We start from the raw sequence: 12,042 nt of genomic DNA on the forward strand, positions 1-12,042 counted from the left end.
AAGGGATCTGTACAGTGAGGTCCCACAACACTGCAGCATAGGTACCGTAGCACTGTCAGGGTTATAAATCAGAGAGCTGTCACCAGACTGACCGTATGGACCACACCAGGCACCGGCAGAGTGACATACACCCACTACAGAGAGACCTTCTCCAGCAGAAAGGTCTCCTTCACCCTGCAGATGCTCGGAATAAACAACTTATCATCACTTTGCTGGTACAGAGACAGAAATTTTGACCTTAATGCCAGTTAAGCAGGCCAAGGATGCTCTGACAGTGCCCAACCTGTACACGTTTTCAAAAGATGTTTCTTCCGTTGTTCCTATCGACCTGTACCTAGAAATTAGGCATTCCACTTGAAAATATCTCCCCAAGGTGAAGGGCCAAGGGAGGTGTACATCAGAGAAAGGCAAATCCTAGCAGATAACAGAAAAGTCCCACCAGCTGAGACCAACGGGTAACCATGGCAGCTCTGCAGGAGAGAATCAGGAGAAGTGGTGTTGCTCAGGGACAGCTCAGGTGTGACTGGTGTGTCACAGAGGGGACATCAGCATGGGGTGCCATCTCAAACATTGAGCCGGACTTCCATAAATTGAGGCTGGAACCAAACTGTTCCTCCTTTGTGTCCTCAGTCAACTCTTATCTCCTGCTGCTGCCTCCACCAGGAAGGGAGGCCATGGTCTTCCTCACCTCTATGGACTGCAGCCAACGCAGCAGCCCTGACAATGCAGGGCAACAGAGGTGCTGGTCCCCACAAAGCTGTTTGCCAGCATTTCAAGGTGAATCTGAGGACGCTGCTGCTTTCTTAAGTGTTAAGAACATGCTTCACTCTGGCTTTTCATCTCAAGCAACACACAGCACGCCAAGGGCTGCTTGCCAAAAGCAAACATCACACGCAGGACGAAAAGCATCACCCCTGGGAAATCTGCATCCGAGGAAGGCTAGAAACCTCCTCCCCCCACGCAACTGACAGAAGCGCAAGGTTATTTGAATCCCTCCCCTACCAAGACAGTCTCTTTCAATTTGTTCAGTGGACAGATTTCACACCTCACCTGCAGAATGACTGTTTCCTGAAGAAGGAAGAACCATGGAAAAGTCTGAGCACAGTATAAAGCCAAACATTGATCATGTCTCTTGGTTTTTACTGCTTCTGCCCCACTGAAGCAGGTTAGCAGCAATATTTCAAAGAAACCAGCAATATTGGTAGTGTCTGAGCCACAAGCCAGGAACTGTAAACTGGAAGGAACAACATAGCTTTCTTCACGAACCAGTCTTGTTTCTTCTCTTTTCACAGCACAATTGGAGGCTAAACTCACACTCCAATACAGTGCTGGGGATGAGTCATCTTTGCTGCTGTCAGCTGGAACGATAAGGATGAAATTGCATCACTTATCAGTAATGAGCCAGCAGGGAGGTGGCTGCAGGACCCTCGAGATGGGCTGAGGTTTGCATTATGAAACTGAGCTCAAAACAGAGATGCTCTCAAAAGCCCGAATCTTTTGCCCAATTCCTATGCAAGCTCAGCATTTCTTCAAAGCCTAAAACCAAGTCAAACATCTGCTCGCAGAGACAGTAACTGCTTCTTGCACCTACCTACGGAACAGAAAAATTTTTGGGGGGCTCAATGACAATTTTATCACCAAACTGTGGCAAGTTCTTAATGTTTTCAAGTTGTGAGTCCTGCAGGGTCAATGTAGGTGGACTCACAGATGTCTCTGACTAATCACACCCAGCTCTTGGCTGGCTGCCTGGTTAAAGATCTGGATTACTTCAAGGGAAGCTGACCCTGATTTAAAGTCAAGCCTGCATTTTCCAGCTTCACATTGCAGCTGCTAGGCTCTACCTTACATACCTTCTTTTTGACATGGCTGTTTCCTCTCCCTCTTTTGGCCTGCCACCAAGAAGCAGGACCATTGGCAGGGTCTCATAATTGACAGCAAACCAGTCTGATACATTAAACAGCTGAGTAACTAAAACCACTGCTTAAAATTACTTGCAGCAGAACATCAGTCCTTTGGGGACCTCTCCCTAAGCCACCCACATTAGTATTTATTAATACTAATACCTAATAATACTAATATTAATACCTTTCCACTCACACACTTCGCACTCAGGATACAAGAACAGGCAGCCCATTGCAGAGAAAGAGCCACCCAACATACTGGAGAAGACGTTTGAAGAGCTCCTCCCCAGCTCCAAAAGCAGCCCCTGATGTAGCCCCCTTGGCCTGCAAGACAGGTGCCCATGTTCCTGTGGCATGTTTAACCCTGAGAAGTTATGGCTCACCAGCATTTTCCTCCTGTAATTTGAAACGTAACAAGCTGCGTAATGCCAGCCCAGGCTCAGTGATTCACAATAGAGTGGGCATGCGAGAGATCACCTCTTACCTAAATATATATAATTTTGGCTGACAGCTATAATGGACATCAGAGCCTTGCTCTCCATGGGAGATGCAGGCAGAGATCACCTCCACAGGATCAGCTATCTGACCAGAATATAAAGGCAGCCGTTGGCACTGAGACTGTTGCTTCAGGGACTGAGAGCTGAAAAAGGCAGTTGCCTTCCCAAACACCAAAGTAAAGCAGATAAAGGAGCTGTAGGTTTATTTGATGATTTAATCAATAAGATAATTATATTAATTCAATAGTTTGATACAAAGCCACTTCCTTTCTGTTTGATTTAACTGCATTTCAGAATTTTCATGGCTTAGTTGATCAAATACATAAAATAGCACATTTGTGATAATTAATTAATCAGATATATTTTCCTTAACTATGAATTGCATGAGATCCAGAGGCAGAGAGTGCAATCACCCAGTGACCACATAACGACAGCCCATAGATTTGCAACTACAGTCATCACGCAACCCACTAACGGTGCCAGAATTCATCTAAAAGGCAGGACAACCATACCACGAGGGGACCTGTCAGAGACCAGAGACGGTGGTGCATCCACATCCTTTAAGTGCATGCACCTACGCTTAATACAGAGGGGTCCAACCGCTTTTAGTGACGGAGTAAAAAGGACTAGTATCAGGCATATAGTTATCTTCCATTTACAGGGAAAAGGAGTAAAGCATCTTCCTTCAGAAGGGTGGAAGAGTAGGAGTGCATTTTTTAGCCTTGTTCCCGAGGGAAACACCAGAGAGAGAAGCCAGTCAGCACCACCACCACGCCTGCCCAAAGGCACAGTTAACGTGGTGAGCTCAATCCTCAGTAGAAATGCCCCAGGGCACCACTGTAAGAGGCTGAAAAGGCACAGTAGGAATCTCTACCTAGTTAGACTGCAGGGAATCCCTCCACGAGGCAGGGAGCAGATATCAGTCGCTCTCGCAGAGGTACTTCTCATGTTGCTGGGCTCTCACATTTGAGAAAGCATCCTCCCGAGCTAGGGAGGTTGATGCTGTCTGCAATGATCCTTGAGCTTTTTGCCAAAAACCACACACACAACCCCCTCTGCCTGCAACTCTAGCCATACAGTAATTCCCAGTGTTGCCACAACCCGCTTTCAGGCTAATTCTCTTTTTTTCCTCCCCCTTTCTCCACTTGAAAGCTATCCAACCCCTGACACTGCCAGAAGAGATGCAGTAAAAGCAATCGCAGGTCAGCCTCCTTCAAACAATTCCAGGGTCTTCTTGCCAGGTTCCTCTCTGTGTAATACCATCCCTCCAGCAAGAAAGAAAAGCCTCTAAATTAAAAAGACCTGGACAGCAACCCACCAGCTCCCACTCCTGCCCTGATCAATGAAGCTTGCTAATTAAAAGCAGTTGACCTGAGCAATGAATGGCTTGGAGGAGATTAGCCTAAGGGAGAGAAGATTTAAGAATTAAATTACTTGACTGGTCTGTTTTATTTTATTTTACAACCCTAGTTTTTCCTCCTCCCACACGCAGGCAAATGGTGGTTTTGAGCACTCAGTCCCAATTTGTAAGTGCAAAGGAGCAGAGAACATGGTCCTCCTGTTTAATTCACTGTCAAACACCACCATCGCAGTACTTCGGGCTGTCAGAGCAGCTGCTCAGTCTAATCGCCAGGTGACAAGTGAAAAACAGCCGGGTGGCACCTAATTTCTCCATTTTGATTAACTAGTCCTCTGCACCCTGCCACATCAACAGGACTGTGAACAAACACACTTCAGACACTTGCTCTGACTCCACAGCCAGGGTCTCGCTGATGTATTTATCTCTGCCTGTAACCCCTGGGAGATTTATGCCCAGCAATCAAAAGGAGATGACCACCACCCAAAAGCAATAGTGCTTGGGTCAGGTCCCCATCATCTGGCCTGATCAGCAACTCGCGGGTTTGAGTATCTCACTGCACAGGGCTGTAACGCAGACGGGAGGTCCTACGGCAAGCCGCCACATAGCAAACACGCTGCGTCTCACAGGATGCGCTGGAATAGCAAGGAAGCAAACAGGGGGCTGGGCTCTTCGGAAAGCTCTTCTATCTAATTTTCAGAGTTGCTTTGCCCTGCTCATGTCAGTATGAACTGCAGGAGCTCAGTGCCTCTAGACACCCTGTTAACAGGAGGCAGAGGAGCAGAATGTAATACTTCCTGGTTTCAGGAGAATTGGCTAGAAATGTGCGGGGGTTTCCCCCCCAATATGAGCAGAAATTCCAGTGCAAACATGAAATATGTTCTCCTTCAAACACCAGTATTGGAGGGTCTTCACCACAAAATAACTTTAAGGGGATTTGCCCAGAGCATATGCATTTGCACAGACAGAACGCACATTCTTGGGAGAAAAGAGCAGCTTCCTAACAAAACACTTGGGATTTTTTTTGTATGTTCCACATGCAATCTTGGCATTCATTTTCTTTTAAAAAACCACTGCCTCAGAGTTGAGGGGGATAAAACCAAGAACAGGAGCCACAGCAATCCGGTTTGTATAACTTATTAATCCGCTGCCCTTTTTTCTCCTGCATCCCATTTCTTTCCTCATTCAAGACCCTTCCTTGCTTGGATGCCGCGAGACCCAGCCTTGCTGGGTGGGGAGCTCTCACACACCCAGGCCACGTGCTGTCTGCCACTGCAATGGTATACGTACTGCATGTTGCTTTCACTGGGTGCTGCTCCCTCCTGTCCCAGGCAGCCAAAAGAGACAGCAGGCTGTGCAGGCAGCCCGGAGCGGGGGGCCCCAGGTGGCTCACACACCATATCTCCCAGACTAGCATCTTCAGAGCTCCCTTCTCTGGTCACCATGCCTTGTTCTTGCTTGTGCAGAATGAGCCATGCATCTGTGAGAGGATCTTAGCTCACACACAAGGCAAGATCGTGGCCCTCTACAATCCCAGCCCCACACCTGGAAACGAGTTGCTGCAGGCCTAGCTATTCTTTGCACAATCCTCTCAGCCGGGTACCAGGTCTCTTCTGTGCCCACACTTCAGTGGCTGCTCCAGTGGTTTGGAGACCGGGCCCTCCACCGCGATCCAAAGGCTTTCTACGCCCAGCAAGACTTGCAGGGAGAATTAATGGGTGCAGCAGCACCGCAGCACAGTCAGCAGCCAGCATGGGCAGCACAGCCAGCCACAAGTGCTTATCTCCAACTCCTTATTGTATTTGTGGCCATCACACACAGGCACTTGCCGAGAGCTGACAAACAGGGCTGCACTGGTCCTCAGCCTGATGCTGCAGCAAACCTGATGCAGCTCCAGCTTCCACCTGCTTGAGGGACACCAGACAAGAGCCAGTGGAGTGACCAGCTTCCTTTTTTGCACATGAAGAGATTGCTTCTGGATAAAGTGCTATGGAGGTCCCTGGTGAGAAAGCAAGTCATGGTGATGCACCTGGTTCTGTTCTCTCCCATTTCAGCTCTGGCATAGCTGCAGGGCCCAAAGGGTCATCCCCACACCTGTTGATACCAGATCTTCAGAGTCAATTCTGTATTCAGTCCCCCATCGTTATGCTCTCTTTTCACCTTCATACAGCTTGCAGCAACTTGCTTACGATTTTCCAACCAGCATAGCTTGGACACACCTGATACTGGACTGACCCTCAGAGCAAGACAATTTCTATTTCAGCTGCAATTCACAAACTAAAACAATGCTCTGTTGCTTCCTGCAGTCCCCTTAAACAAACTGATTGCAAGGTGACAAAAAAAGTGACTAGCATAGCATAGCTCCTCTTAAGAGGAGCTGGTCATGAATTAGGACCCTAAGCCACTACCACCAGAAAAAAAACAAACAATGCGTCCTTGCAAATGCCAGCCAAAGGAAAAATAATTCAGCACCAGAAATCTAAGCACAGCCAAGCTGTATCTCAGTGAGGCAGTAATTCTTATTCCTCTTCACCAAGGAAAGCAGCACATAAGTGCACAGCAATAGACATGGAGTCAAACACACCATGCTGCAAAACCAGAGATATGTCTCAGAAGTGCCCTAGAGATGGCCACACAGTTTGTAGGGATCATCAAACCTACAGGGACACCGTGGCTCATGCATTGTTTAAGCTGCATAAACAAAGATGTCTGAGATGTTATAATACACTGTTACTCAGCCCTAATTCCCCAGAGCCACTGTGCTGTCCCTGAAGTAACCCCATCATTTTTATTACCAGGAGGGAGCCAACTGCAAACCCAACCACATTTCCTTCTGAAGGGAAGAAATTTCATCAGAGATGCAGCAAAACATCCTCATCTGCCATGTGAAGCAAGAGATTTCTTTAAAGAAATCTCCTCTCTCCAGCAACACCTCCCTCCTGCCCAAAGGCGAGAGAGAAGCACAGGAAGGCGTGAAGAGAAGCAATGCTGGATAGTCCATCAGGGGAGGGTGCCGAGACACAGTCCCTTCCAGATACCTGGCTGAAATTCAAATGCTGGATTAGTGTCTCTGGCACACTGTTAATAGGAGGCAAAGGAGAGAAATGTAATGCTTCCTTCCGGCCTTTCAGATCTACGAACCCCTCCCAGGTAGCAGACAGCCTGGTCCATCAAAGGGAGACGAGAATCAGAAATGAGACCCATTTGTCACATAAAATTTCCAGGTAGAGGAACCAAGCTGAATTTGTATCAGGCAGAGAAGCTGTAATATCGCAGTAGCAGCTGGGAACTCCAGTCAGGTGAAGGTCAGGGCTGCTTGGCATCCGTTACAGTCGTGGGCCACTCAGAAAACCAAAGAAGAGCAGAGGACGAACACTTCCCCTTGGCAAGCTTGCTCTCATCCAGCTGGATATGATGGGCTTTGAAGGTTGGAAACTCAGCAGGGCTGGCTGAAGTGAAATACAGAGGAAAATGGAGATATGAAAGTAGAAAAAAAAAGTTAATCTTCAAAAACAGAAAGTATTTTTGTTTATTTTCCTTTTGGTCACCAAGGCAGCTCCAGCTGTGACTTGCATCCTGGGCCTGAAAGGAAAACGCTAGCTGGAGCTCTTGAGAATTGGAGTCACTTACGCGTCATCTTTGTACTGAGTTACAGCTCACATAAATGTGAGGGTGGCAAACCCTGAAGGTCCCATTTAGCCACATAAAGGGAAAAGTGCTGCAAAAGACAGACCTTGATAAAACATGATCCAAATGGGGACACATTCAGCATCCCCTGGGCTACGTGACAACTGTCCCAGCAGCTCCAGGCAGGGTTTGGCGTTGGCTTCTGGCCAGATCCATTCAGCAGGTAAGAATAAGAGGTAAGCAAAGAGACTGACATTACACTGAGATTTGCATATATCCTATTTATCCTATCAAATCTCTGCAAAAACAGCGGTTTTCCACCTCCCCTCTTGGACACCTACAAGGATCAGCAGCTGGAAGCCCCTTACCACTGCCAATCCCAGCGCCCAAGGACCTGCCATCTGTCTTGCAGCCTGCCTTTTGTACTGATTTGTCAAGTTTTTGCCCTGATTGCATGCCTCGGGCAGGCGACAGTTGCTTTGTGCAGGACTTAGAGGAGGGAAGTTTTACAGCTTGGCTGCTGCCACCACACAGATGTTACAGGCTGGGTCACGGCAAGGTGCTAAAGGCCTTCAGAAATGTTGCAAAGCATTAATTATGTTCCCGCATCTGTTCTTTAACCCTCACACGCATCTTCTTTCTTCTAGGGGCTGCCAGAATGACAATTGTGAACGGGAAATCAAAGCAGGAGGCTTTGAAAGGAAGAAAATCAGAGACTTCAAAGGTTAAAAGAAACAGTGCTCTGCAAACACAGGGGTTTTTTTAAAGCTGCTTGTCCCTGCCATTTGCTTGAATGCCTCCTCTTCTCCCATTTGGTGCAGTGCTGAACTCCAACAGCACCCAAGGTGAGATGGAAGAGGTCACCCAAATCCTGCTGTATCACAGAGCACGTCTCAGCTGGGAGGGTGACCCACGCTGTCATGGTTTTGGCGAAATTGGCCAATGGCCGGCAACAGATGCTCTCCCCCAGCCTCTCGCACATGCAGAGGAAGAGGAGAGATAAAGAGAGTTACAAGTTTAGAAGAAACTAAACTATTTTAATGAAATATTAATAATAAAGTAAAAAAGAAATAATAAAATAGATACACTATATACAAAACCGCATTAAGCTCCCAGGATGTCGTCACCGGCAGGCAGTGGGGAAGTCCCAGACTGGATTCAGTGCCAGGTGGGAACTGGATTCCACAGATGTAGTCAGGAACCAGCGGATTGGGATCAAAGGCAGATGAACAGACAGGGTCCTCCTCAGATGTCGGCCATTGAAGGAAGAGAGTTGACCCTTTGACCCCTCAGCTTTTATACTGAGCATGGGGCAGATGGGATGGAATACCCCTGTTGGTCAGTTTTGGGTCACCTGTCCTGTCCGCTCCTCCCTGCAGGCGGGACTCCTCTATGCCCTCCCATCCCCGACCCTCCAACGGGGCAAATAACGGAATTAGCTGACCTTGGTTGTTATAGCAATAAGTATAAACAAGAGCCTCTCTGCGTAATGTTCCTTGGCACTAATTGTAAACACTGGTCTCATCACTCTGAGAACGGACCGTTTTCGGCACAACATGCTGTTAATTTCAGAGAGTTAGGAGAGGCCTAGCTAAGAAGTAAAATTACTGAACAGAAAGTTGGTTCTGTTCTACCTCAGACCGGGACATGCGCATTTGGAAATGCTTTGTCTTGCAAGACTGGAGGGAATGGTTTGCAGGCTGGGGTTAACCAACCCGCCTGTGCCGATCCAGAGATGAGAGTGAACTATAGCATCCTGAGAGGGGAAAAGGGTTTCCTCGCAAGTCTGAAACACCCCTTTATGCCCCAGTTGGACCAGAGCCGTACCGAGCTGGAGAGCAAAACTCATATGTACCAATAACCAAACTGCTCTGCTGAACCCAGGCTCAGAGCTTCTCCCGTCCCTGCTCTGGAGGCTGGGGAACACCAAACGTCAAGACAGCATTCAAGCACGCTTACCTGTAACAGTGCTGGCAGACATAGGGACGTAAGAGTCTCCTAAACTTGCCTTGTCCTTCAGCCCCCTGACAGCCTGGGCTGTCAACAGAGGTATGTGCCTGGGCTGGCAACACCCCTCCCAGGGTCCCTGCAGAGGCAATCTCAAGAGGACTTACACACACTTCTCTGGGCAATCGGAGTATTGGAAAATCTGTAGCTACTGCTGAGAAAGCAGGTCCATCCCTACGGCATGGTGCCATTCAGAGCTGCCACTGTGGGGGGCAGAACTGCTTCATTAAGGAGGTCTGCATCCAGATTCCTGAGCCCTGCTGAATATCATAACTAATGAGTGCCGACACAACGCCAGGGCAGCCCTTCCAGCGCTAAAGCTGCAGCCTGCCTGGGGAGGCATCTCAATGCCCTGCTAAGCAGGGCTTCTTGTGAGGAAAGTCTGCCCATCGCTAACGGGCAGCTGCAAATCGAAGCCCCAGCTTAAACACAGGCATCCACTAAACATATCTGTATGGGCTGGGCTGCAGCTGTGACACAGGACCATGAGTGGTCTAACAAAACCCACCAGGCTCATGAATGGCTTCTCCCTCCCCCATTCCCCGTGCTTTAAGCTGCAGTCAAAGAGCATAACTCCTTTTAAGACTTGCAGATGTTGTGTTTCTGAATCATCTGGCTGGGCGGCTCGCGCTAGCGAAAGGAAACAAGATTGTCTCCGGAATCCTTTGTGCTGCGGCTCTCCATGCACAATAAGCTCCTGCGCACTCGTGGGCTAAATAACTTTTTATGCTAGAAATAAAGTAGGGGGGGAGGAAAACAAAACAAAACCAGACTCAACAACAGCAAACAAACAAGCAGAGACTGAGGTGATGGAAAAGCAGGCAGAAAAAGCTACACTGTTGTGCCTGGACACATCATCCCACACAACAGCAGCTTCCAGCAGCTTCCACATTTAAAAAGGCAGAAAACAACAAAGACTTTAAGTTTTGCCTGACATCTCCTGGACATGTCTTCAGCCAGGGTTCATTATGATGCAGCACGCTGGCCAGGACTTGAACTTCTACATAATGGCCCCAGACAGCTACCAATACCCTCAGCTGCTGCTGGCACAAACGTTAGCTCCATTGCAACCGTAGGAGCTATGATAACTAAAAAAAAGACCAACGGACAGACCTTGAAAGAGGATCCACAATAGCATGAAGCACTCTAAGCCACGGGGCCATGTAACACCCTGACAGCGGGAGGTGAAGTAGTTTCCTCCAGGCAGCTTAGGACCCTCATCCCTGGTGCCCAAAAAGGATCCAAGTCCTCCCACACCAAAGCAGTGGGTGATAGCTTTCCTCCCCTACAGGGACAATCCACAGGGTGCCATGGGGAAGCCTGGCCCTAGGCGCACAGCCATTCCAAGCGGGAGTCGGGGATCAGCAGTGTCACCCAAACTCAAGCTCACAGTGCCCACTTAATCCTTATGCTCTGGGCTTGGGCTTGCCTTCCTTGGGCAGCTGTCCTCGGGCAGCCAGGGGTGGGCTGACACCAGATTCCCACCAGGATAGACCACAGCCAAACAAAATCAGATTAAAGGCTTTGTGGGGAGCAGTGTTTGTGTTAGACATTTCTGGAACCCCTCCATTTTGCTTAAATACCAAGCAAGGAGACGATGTTTTTATCTGCTTAATAGAGCTCTTCAAACCATACGCAACCACGTGGCCTAGGCTGGCTATTTTAAAACAACATTCAGCTGAGACTTTTGTTTCCAACAGAATAATTTAACACCCTGCTCTTGCAGAATACTTTCACCCCAGATATCAGAGTGGTTCAGAAAGTCTATGCTGATTTTACAAACCAGGGGGGGCGGGAGGGGAGAGGAATGCAGCAACATGATTCACATCACCTGCAATCCCAGGAGCAGAAGCTTGTACCTGCCCAAAAGAGGCCCCAGGGAGGGACAGGCAGAGGCAGCTTCTCCAGCAACCTCTCCCAAACAGCATCTTTCCTCCTTCTGCTTCTTTTTCCAGCGTTTTTTTTTAATCCCCCCTGAACTCCAAGTTCAAGTTACTTAAATTTCACAGAGGGACTGATATCTTCTGATGAAGATGATCCCATCGGTGTTATTGTCTGGCTGCCAGCTCCCAGGAAACAGGCGAGGCATGAGGGCGGTTGCTGTTTTTAACCAGAGGCCGCATCTGACTCGAGCGTTAGGGGAGTTAATGAGTGCTGTGCAGTAGGAGGGAGGGCTGGGAGAAAGCAAACAGGGAAAGCTTTATTTTTATATTTCATTACTTTTATAAGAAAAATAAGCCAGGGACCTTAAGGGGGGCATAAAGGGGATTTTTTTCTTTTTTTTTTTTAAGTATCAGAATTACAGGTTTGCAGCTGGAAGAGCCCGCTGAGAGAGACATCCTGTGCTCAGAGGTGAATAGAAGGGAGGTGCCTGGGTCTCCATGCAGGACATTACAGGTCAGCTTGCTCTTCTAGGTCTTGATAAAGTCTGGAAGGGAGACAACCCTCTTAGTATATTAGTAGATCCTGTTGGGGATGCAGCTGCAGCCGTGGTCAGACAGGGAAAGCTTTGACTGTATGCGGTAAGGCCCAGACGTGTTCTCCCCAGCTGCTTAAGGTCCACCTCACCTTCTAGAAATCAAGACCTGAACTAATTTGCACAGTATGAGGAACAGACCACCCCAGCCATTCCTGCCAACGTGAACTCCAAGGT

At 48.3% G+C, this 12,042-nt stretch overlaps 1 long non-coding RNA gene across 1 annotated transcript in view; it reads right to left on the bottom strand.

Annotated features, from left to right (window-relative positions):
* Positions 1-2,030: 2,030 nt before the first annotated feature.
* The window catches only part of LOC128914011 (uncharacterized), a 31,840-nt gene continuing 21,828 nt past the window's right edge, over positions 2,031-12,042 (bottom strand). Inside the window, exon 4 of the long non-coding RNA XR_008468151.1 lies at positions 2,031-7,204. This is a non-coding gene — a long non-coding RNA (uncharacterized LOC128914011). The remainder of the gene's footprint in view (positions 7,205-12,042) is intronic.

The sequence above is a fragment of the Rissa tridactyla genome, chromosome 8, assembly GCF_028500815.1.
Source record: "Rissa tridactyla isolate bRisTri1 chromosome 8, bRisTri1.patW.cur.20221130, whole genome shotgun sequence".
NCBI lineage: Eukaryota > Metazoa > Chordata > Aves > Charadriiformes > Laridae > Rissa > Rissa tridactyla.